Genomic DNA, 9,080 nt, shown 5'->3' with positions numbered 1-9,080 from the left:
TGACGTGGATGGAACTAGAGGGTATTATGCTTGGCGAAATAAATCAATCTGAGAAAGACAACTATCATACGATCTCCCTGATATGATGAAGTGGAGATGCAACATAGGCAGTTTGGTGGGTATGAAAAGAAAAATAAAAGAAGATGGGATTGGGAGGGAGACAAACCATAAAAGACTGAATCTCACAAAACAGACTGAGGGTTGCTGGGGGGAGGTGTGTTGGGAGAGGATGGTGGGGGTATGGACATTGGGGAAGGTATGTGCTATAGTGAGTGCTGTGAAATGTGTAAACCTGATGATTCTTAGACCTGTACCCCTAGGGATAAAAACACATTATGTGTTTATAAAAAAATTAAAAAATAATTTTAAAAATCCATTAAAAAAACACATACTGCAAGCCCAGAGCTAATCTCATATTCAATCAAAAAAGTTTGAAAGTTTTCCCCTTAAAGATCAGAAACAAGACAAGTGTGTCCACTTTCACTACTCTCATTTGACATAGTACTGCATGTCCTAGCCGGAAAAACCAGGAGCACAAAGAAATAAAAGACTCCAAAAAAAAGGAAGAAGTAAAATTTTCTTTTTTGTAAAAAAATCCTAAAAACCTCACAAAAAAATTTGAATAAACAAATTTAGTAAAGGTGCCAAATACAAGATCAATATATAAAAGACAAGAATTTTGTTTTGTTTTGTTTTGTTTTTAATATGGAATGCTTCCCAGTTTTTCATGTCATCCTTGTTCAGTGATCACGCTAATCTCTGCATCATTCCAACTTTAGTATATGTGCTCCCAAAGTAAGCACAAGACAGGAGCATTTTAACACACTAATGATGAACTATCTGAAAAAATAAAGAAAACAATCTAATTCACAATAGCATCAAAAATAATAAAATACTTAGGAAAAGATTTAACTAAAAAGATGAAAGATCTGTACCCCATAAACTATGACATTGATAAAGAAATTGAAGGAGACACAAATGGAAAGATAGCCCATATTTATGAATGGTAAGAATTAACATTGTTAAAATGTCCATACTACCGAAAATCATCTGTAAATTAAATTCCTATCAAAAATCCAATGTTAGGGGCGCCTGGGTGGCTCAGTGGGTTAAGCCACTGCCTTCAACTCAGGTCATGATCCTAAGGTCCTGGGATCGAGCCCCGCATCAGGCTCTCTGCTCAGCAGGGAGCCTGCTTCCTCCTCTCTCTCTGCCTGCCTCTCTGCCTGCTTGTCATCTCTCTCTCTGTCAAATAAATAAATAAATAATCTTTTTTAAAAAAATCCAATATTATTTTTTACAGAAGTAAGTAAAGAATCCTAAAATTTATATGAGACCATAAAAGACAACAAATAATCAAAGCAGTTCTGAGAAAGAATGAAGAAGAGAAATTACACTTCTTGATTTGAAACTATACTACAAAGCCGTCTTGCTCAAAACAATAAAGTATACTGGTATAAAAACAGACCAATAAACAAGTAGAACAGAATTGAGTGTCCAGAAATAAATCCTTTCATACAGTCACCTAATATTTGACAGGGGCCAACTTATGTAATGGGTAAAGATAGTCTGTTCAATAAATGATATTTAAAACTGAATAGTCACATAAAAGAGTATGAAACTGGAACCTTATATCACTCATAAATCTTAACTTGAAATAGATTAAAGACTTAAATGTGATGCATGAAACTAAATTTCCTAAAGGAAAACATAGGAAAAATTCTCCTTTACATAGGTCTTGCCAATAGTTTTTTGGATACCAGACCAAAAACACAAGCAAAAAAAGCAAAAATAAATAAATGGTATTACATCAAACTAAAGTTTCTGCATTGCCAAAAAAAAAAAAAAAAAAGGAAAGAGAGAGAGAGAGAGAATGAAAACACAATCCACAGAATGGAAGAAAATACTTACAAATCTTATATCTGAAAAGAGGTTAATAACCAACAGATACAAATAGAAAAAATATATAATTTAAAAACTAGCAAAAGGATTTCAATAGACTTTTTTTTTCCCAAAAAGTATATAAGTGACCAACAGGAGTATTAAAAAGTGCTCAATGTAAAAACTCAGGGCAAAGTCATATGTTGTTGTTGTTGTTTACGTCTATTACTACCTATTAGAATATATACTACCAAAAAATTAAAACTAACAAATTTTGGTAAATATGGGGAAAATGGGGAACTTATGCACTGTGATAGGGATATAAATTTGTATGGAAAACAGTATGGAGATTATTCATATTATTAAAATTAAAATTACCATATGATTCAGTAATCCCACTTCTAGGTATATATCTAAAGGAAACGAAGTCACTATTCGAAGTCATATCTGCACTCTTATGTTCATTATAAAATTATTAACTCTAAGCAAGAGATGGAAATAACTTCAGTATTCATTAATGGATGAATGAATAAAATAAGTATGGTAAATATATACTATGGAATACTACTTAACCATGAAAAATTAAGAAATACTGCCATTTACAACAGCATGGATGGATCTTGAAGGTATTATACTAAGTGAAATATTTCAAAGATTTTATATATTTTTTAAAATTTGTGTATTATGATATCCCTTACATACAGAATCTGAAGAAAAGGCAAACTAATGGAAGCTTAGTTGAGTTGAGTTGACAAGGGGTGAACCTGGGGTGGAGTAAGGTGGTCAAAGTGTACAAACTTGCAACTATAATATGAAAAAGTCTGGGGATCTAATGTACAGCATGAAGATCATAGTTAATAATATATACATACTTTTTTTATTGTGCTTCCCTTTATTAAACTTTGCATATATCACATTCTTACAAGTTGAAAGTTTATAGCAATCTTGTATAAAATAGGTCTGATGCCACCATTTTTCTAACAACATTTGTTCATTTTGTGTCTCTCTGTCACATGTTGGTAATTCTTGCAATATTTCAAGTTTTTTCATTATTATTGTATTTGTTATGGTGATCTGTGATCAGTAATTATGACCCACTGAAAACTCAGAACTAGTTTACTTAAGGTATATACATTGTTTTTCTTTAAAGACATAATGCTTTTGAACAGTACAGTATAGTGTTTATTTTTTATATGCACTGGGAAACATAATTTTTTATATGCACGGGGAAACCAAAAATAATAATAGTAATAATTTGACTTAGTTTATTGAGATAATTGCTTTATTGAGGTGGTCTGGAACAAAACCCACAAGACCTCTGAAGTTTATCTCTACTGTCCTATATACATAAAAGTTGCTGAGAGTAGATCTTAAAATTCCTTACGATACACGCATAAAAAACAGTGGCAACTATATGAGATAGTAGATGTATTCACATTTTTATGTAGATTATATTGCAATACAGATGTATACCAATTTATCAAATTGTACAAAATTTACACAATGTTAAAAGTTTGCAATGTTATATGAAATCATTTCTTAAATTTACAAATTATAATATGTCGATTATTTTTCAATAAAGCTGGAAAAAACTTTTTGTAGAATTAATCTATTTTTCAAAAAAGGAAGTAAGGAAGTAGAAACTGCAACTAACTCTGAAATAATAGAATATAAAATCCATTTTAGTTATATACACTGTGACAAATACTATTACTTAGTTTACAATGAAGGAATACTTATGAAGCATGAAGGATGGTCTATAAATAAGGCTGAAAGAGCTCAGTTTTAAGGTTTAAATTTAAAATCTTCTTTTGAAATACTAAACTGACCACCCAGTTTTCCAAACATAAATGTCTTAACTGCATGAATTTATTTCATAGAACTCTATAATCTAGTTTCATAAGAAAGCAGCATGCAAATTTTGAATAAGACAGACTTGCTTCAGTTTCTTTATGTTTGACAGTAAAGGATGCTTCCCTAAAAATAAATAGAAGAAAAATCAGCATATTTATTCTGATAATTATTATTCATAGTGAGATTCATATTGAATTATGGAATATATATCCTCAGAGGGGGTAAAGTAAAATGAAATTTATTTTGGCAAATGTGTCTATGAATAGTCAATACAATGCCTCAATATAAATGAATATTACCATTTTGAACAATTTAACTACTATTATTAGAATTATTATAAGTATAAAAATAGCTATCATTTTAGCATGGAATATGAGACTCTCATGCTCCATGCTTCATTACATCCACACAACAACTCTGCATAATAAGTATTATCATCACCATTTCATGGGTGAAAAAACTGAGGCTAACACATTCAGATAACTGGTTTATGATTACATGGATAGTAAAGATGCATCACACTAATTTAGGCTTTATGATTTCAGAATTGTACTCTTTCCACTGCACATTCTATTCCTCTGTAAATACATGGCTTGTTTTCATTTAGTTCTTTAATTTTATTCATGTGGTGATGGCTTAAAGCTTCATTTAAAGGAAGCTTAAAAAATTCATTTAACCAAAAGCTCCCAAGAATTAAAAATTTCATGGATCTAATGTAGACATGGATATCATTAGTTAATGGGTAACTATATATTTTCCATTCTAGTGAGATAACAGAGTATTTTTCTAAGTTTTAGTCTCTGAGTGTTAAAAAGGACTTTGTTACAATAGAAATATTTAGACAAAGGTGATCAAAAGTCTAGATCAGGTCACCTTAAGATAAATATTAGGAAACTGAGGAAACAAATGGAGATTTGAACACTGAGCTATGATATAATGAATGGTTTAAAGTATTTAGTAGAGTATAGAAAAGCCGTTTAAAGCCTGGTCTTAGCCTAGCATTGCAGCTTCTGGGATATCTGTCTATCTATCATCTATCTACCTATCTATCTAGATATAAATTTGAAAACTTTTTTAACTTCAAGATTTTGAGAAATAGAACAAAATCAGCACCATAGAAGATCTCTTTATGATAACAACCTAGCCCCTCTTCACAGTTTGTTAATATTCTCTCTTATTTAATGTAACATTGTGCAAATATACCACTACTGATCTGCCGTTATGAATGAAATAACTATAATCATCTGTTTGCATATCCTGGTGAAAATATTCATTTAGTTCCATATTGTATTTCTAGGAATGGGCCAAATTATTTTTTTTATTTTAAGTTTTCTAAATATTGTCCAACTTACCTCAAATGTTTTTATTATGGGCACTGTCATTCTTTCACATTCTTGCAAGACATTTTTACTGTTGCCCAATATGGCAAGTGTGTAATAGTATGCCATTCTAGGTTTTAATTTTAATTTAATTTAATTTAATTTCAGATTCATAATAAAGATAAACAGTTTTTATATATGAGTGGCCATTTGGATTACCCTTTCTGTAAAGTACATGCTCAAATCTTTTGATATCTTAACATTGTGTCATACTGACTTCTTTAATAGTAGATTTTCTGAATGAACTTTTAGCTGTGTAGGCCTTCTCTATTTTATTTTGAACTTGCTTTCATTTCAAAATCTTTATATTTATTTTCATAATCTGCTTTTATTTTGCTTTGTCTATTATCTATCTGTTTATTTATTTATTTTAAGATTTTATATATTTATCAGAGAGAGTGGGCGAGAGAGCAAGCACAGGCAGACAGAATGGCAGGCAGAGGCAGAGGGAGAAGCAGGCTCCTGGCTGAGCAAGGAGCCCGATGCGGGACTCGATCCCAGGACGCTGGGATCATGACCTGAGCCAAAGGCAGCTGCTAACCAACTGAGCCACCCAGGCGACCCTTTTGATGAAAATTTAATCTGTATAAACAATATATTTGCTGTAATGCGTGGTTCATGGACAACGTCTTATTTAATTATAAGCAACAACAGTATTAGAAATTAAGTAAATGTGTCTATAATATTTAAAGTTTTAATACATAATTCCAGTGCTTTGCCTTATTTTCTCAAATCCCTTTACCATTTTCACTGACAGAGTCAAATGTACATTTTCTACTAGTAGCCAGCTCTTTGTCTTTTGTCAGAAAGATGCCCTTGTGAATTATTTATAATAGAGATATTATCAATAATAATAATAATAAAAATAAATAGCAATGAAAATGTTAAAAAACAGTTTTCTTAACTAATTAGGGTTCTTAGACATCAATTAGAGGAACCAACTCTGGCAAGCAAATTAATCTACAAAACATTCCCAGAATTAACAAGTCAGTCAGATACAGGGTTGCCCGTAGACTGAAAGGTGAAGCAAAAGGACTAGGTTTGGAAAATAGGTAAGGACAGTGGAAAAAATGATCAAATTTTTGGGCAAAATAAATTCTTAGGGGTCCTTTCAATGGAGTCCTGGGCATTATGTAGCAGAAACTCTGGAGATTATCTCAATCCATTGGAGTCACACTGTTTATTAGCTTGCTATTGACAAAGTTATTTACAAACTGTAGAGCAAGAGGTTATAATGTAGAAAACTGATGGTAATGCACAAGATTCTTGTTAACAATAATGCAAGTTAATGACTTTTCATTAGAAAAACATAAATTCTATAACCCAAATTATGGGCCCAGAGAACTTCTGCTGCACAACTCTGCTTATATCCCAAATTACCATGTGAACTAATTTTAATATCTGCTTCTCTTATTAAATTTTGAATAAAAATTCTTGACACAAGTATTTTATAATTGTGTGATAATCATACATTTAATTTCTTGGAGAACAAAACACACTTTAGCATAACTATGTTCGTTCACAGAACCAGCCTTGATAAGACACTTCTATATGTTAGAAATGATATAATAAATGTAGAATATTGGGCACTTGTTTGGTATTCTTTGCCATGTTTTGCACTATCTAAAAAGAGATCAGTGAACTTGGACTGGAGTTAGTAGACATGGAAGAAAATAAAATATTACAGAGAAGAATACTCTGTGGTCCACAACCTAAACGGGCTTAGATTCCCATCATTTGGATCTCTGTAGCTTTACAAAAGTCAATTAAATTTTTGTATCTCCGATTAAAGTTGATTCCCCAGTACTTTTTCAAACATCTCTTGTAAAGTATTGTTTCCCCGAAAAAAGGGATTTTGCACATGTATCTGCCTTTGTCTCTGGTCATGATCTCAGTCAGGATCCTGGTATCGAGCCCCATATCGGGCTTCCTGCTCATTAGGGAGTATACTTCTCAGTCTCTCTCTGCAGCTACCTCCCCCTGCCCCACTCATGCTCTCTCTCTCTCTCAAATAAATACAATCTTTATTTTTTAATTAAAAATAAGATAAATAAAATAAAATAAAAAGTCTGGTCTTACTGCCTCATTTAGCTCCTTTTTTTTTTTGAGTTGTATTTAAAGCAGCATGAGAGAACATGAGGCTCTCAAACTTAAAAAAAAAAGGAAAAAATTGAGTTTTGTTAGGATTTAAGATCTTGTCTGCTAGACAAAAACGTTGGCTTTGTTACCATGTGAAAATTAACAAAAGAGAATAAGATAGAATTCTAATAATTTTTGTAGAAATTAAAAATTTCCTCCAACCCAATTACAAACAGACCCATTAAGTAAATTCATTCCAATGTCCCAAACCAACCTTTTCTAATACTAATGCATCTGTGTAAACAGGGTCAACCCAAGGAATATATAAATATTATTATTTTTTTCCTGTCTCTTCCACAGTCACATCTGGGTATATTGGTAGCAAGCCAATTATCTATCTTATAAGACATGATATCATAAGGAAGGGTATTCTGTCCATTTGGAACAACTGAAAATCATTGTAATTTTATCTTGGTGCAGTAACTTGAGATGGCACAGTGTGGGTTATGAATATATTTTATTTTTTTTTACTGGGAAGAAGAATTATAGAGATATTGGTTATCCAAGAGAGACTGACAGGTGTTGATAGTTGCCAGGTCAATATCCATCTACTTTTCCTTTCATATCAGAAAGCACTGAGGGATTGACAACAAGGAAACTTAAAACAACATCAAATATTTTATTGTCTCTTTTCTAGCTACATTGTAACCATATGACAAAGTGTCAGTCATACAAGATATCATTCTCTTTTACCTCTATCTTTCTGCCAGAAATGTGGGCTTAATAGTGAGAACTCCAACAGCAATTTTTGCAACCGTGAATAAAAAGACATGAAAACCTCTAAGATAGTTCACTTGACTTTCTTAAGACTCTGAACCAACACCAGAAAACACTCTCTGTAGTCTTCTTGTTAAATGAAAAAATATGGTTAAACCACTTTTGACAGTCTACTACATACAGCAAAATGTAAATCTTAATTGAAATATGCCCTCTCAGCTGTGTTTAAGCAACTGATTCCTGAGCTTTTCAGGTTTTCAGTCTGAAAGAGTACACCTCTGGCGCTCTGAGAGGGAAGAGAAAGGACACCCTGTTCTCCATATAAATTAAAGAAGAGAAATCTGTGCGTTTAAGTGGGCCATATAAAATTTATCAAGCAATTATCTCCTAACTCCTTCCTATCCAAATGACCTGAGATGCTCTCCCTACTCCTTTATTCCACGTTACTGCCTTTTCCAGGATTCTGTATCACATCACATGTCTTCTGTTATTTCCTTCTTGCAAGCTAGTTTTGTTTTCTCCATCTAAAAAAAATCAACAATCATTGTGTATTTCAATTCCCATTTTTCTCAAATGCATTGATACTTCTTATCTATTACTCTTTTCTCATACTCTGTGTCTTTGTCTTTATGGGGTTTGTACTTTGCTTTTCCCCATCCTTTACTGCCATTATATAATCAAATCTAATAACTTCTTAGAGAAAGTTAAAAATTCCTGCATAGCCACACGTGAACACAAAGTCACTGATTTTTAGCAAACCTATAAGATAGTCAGACATCCATTCAATTTCTTTTTTTTTTTAAGATTTTTTTTATTTATTTGGCAGAGAGAGATGACAAGCAGGCAGAGAGGCAGGCAGAGAGAGAGGAGGAAGCAGGCTCCCTGCTGAGCAGAGAGCCCGATTTGGGGCTCGATCCCAGGACCCTGGGATCATGACCGAGCCGAAGACAGCGGCTTAACCCACTGAGCCACCCAGGCATCCCTCCATTCAATTTATTAACTGAGTCTCAAATGCATCCTGAGTTCTAACCTAAACCTAAGTTCTACTTCTTACACGTTGTTATATGACCAAATTCTTTCAGTTCAGTATTTTGTAACATTTAAATATTA

The 9,080-nt window shown here is 32.4% G+C and overlaps 1 non-coding gene across 1 annotated transcript; it reads right to left on the bottom strand.

The window, feature by feature from the left end:
• Positions 1-699: 699 nt before the first annotated feature.
• LOC123389407 lies at positions 700-803 on the bottom strand. The gene has a single exon (XR_006604013.1). It is a non-coding gene; the product is annotated as a U6 spliceosomal RNA (small nuclear RNA).
• Positions 804-9,080: the final 8,277 nt, after the last annotated feature.

The sequence above is a fragment of the Mustela putorius genome, unplaced genomic scaffold, assembly GCF_011764305.1.
Source record: "Mustela putorius furo isolate JIRA1106 unplaced genomic scaffold, ASM1176430v1.1 tig00003972_pilon_pilon_pilon, whole genome shotgun sequence".
Classification (NCBI taxonomy): Eukaryota; Metazoa; Chordata; class Mammalia; order Carnivora; family Mustelidae; genus Mustela; species Mustela putorius.
This window is presented reverse-complemented; position numbering and strand designations above follow the sequence as displayed.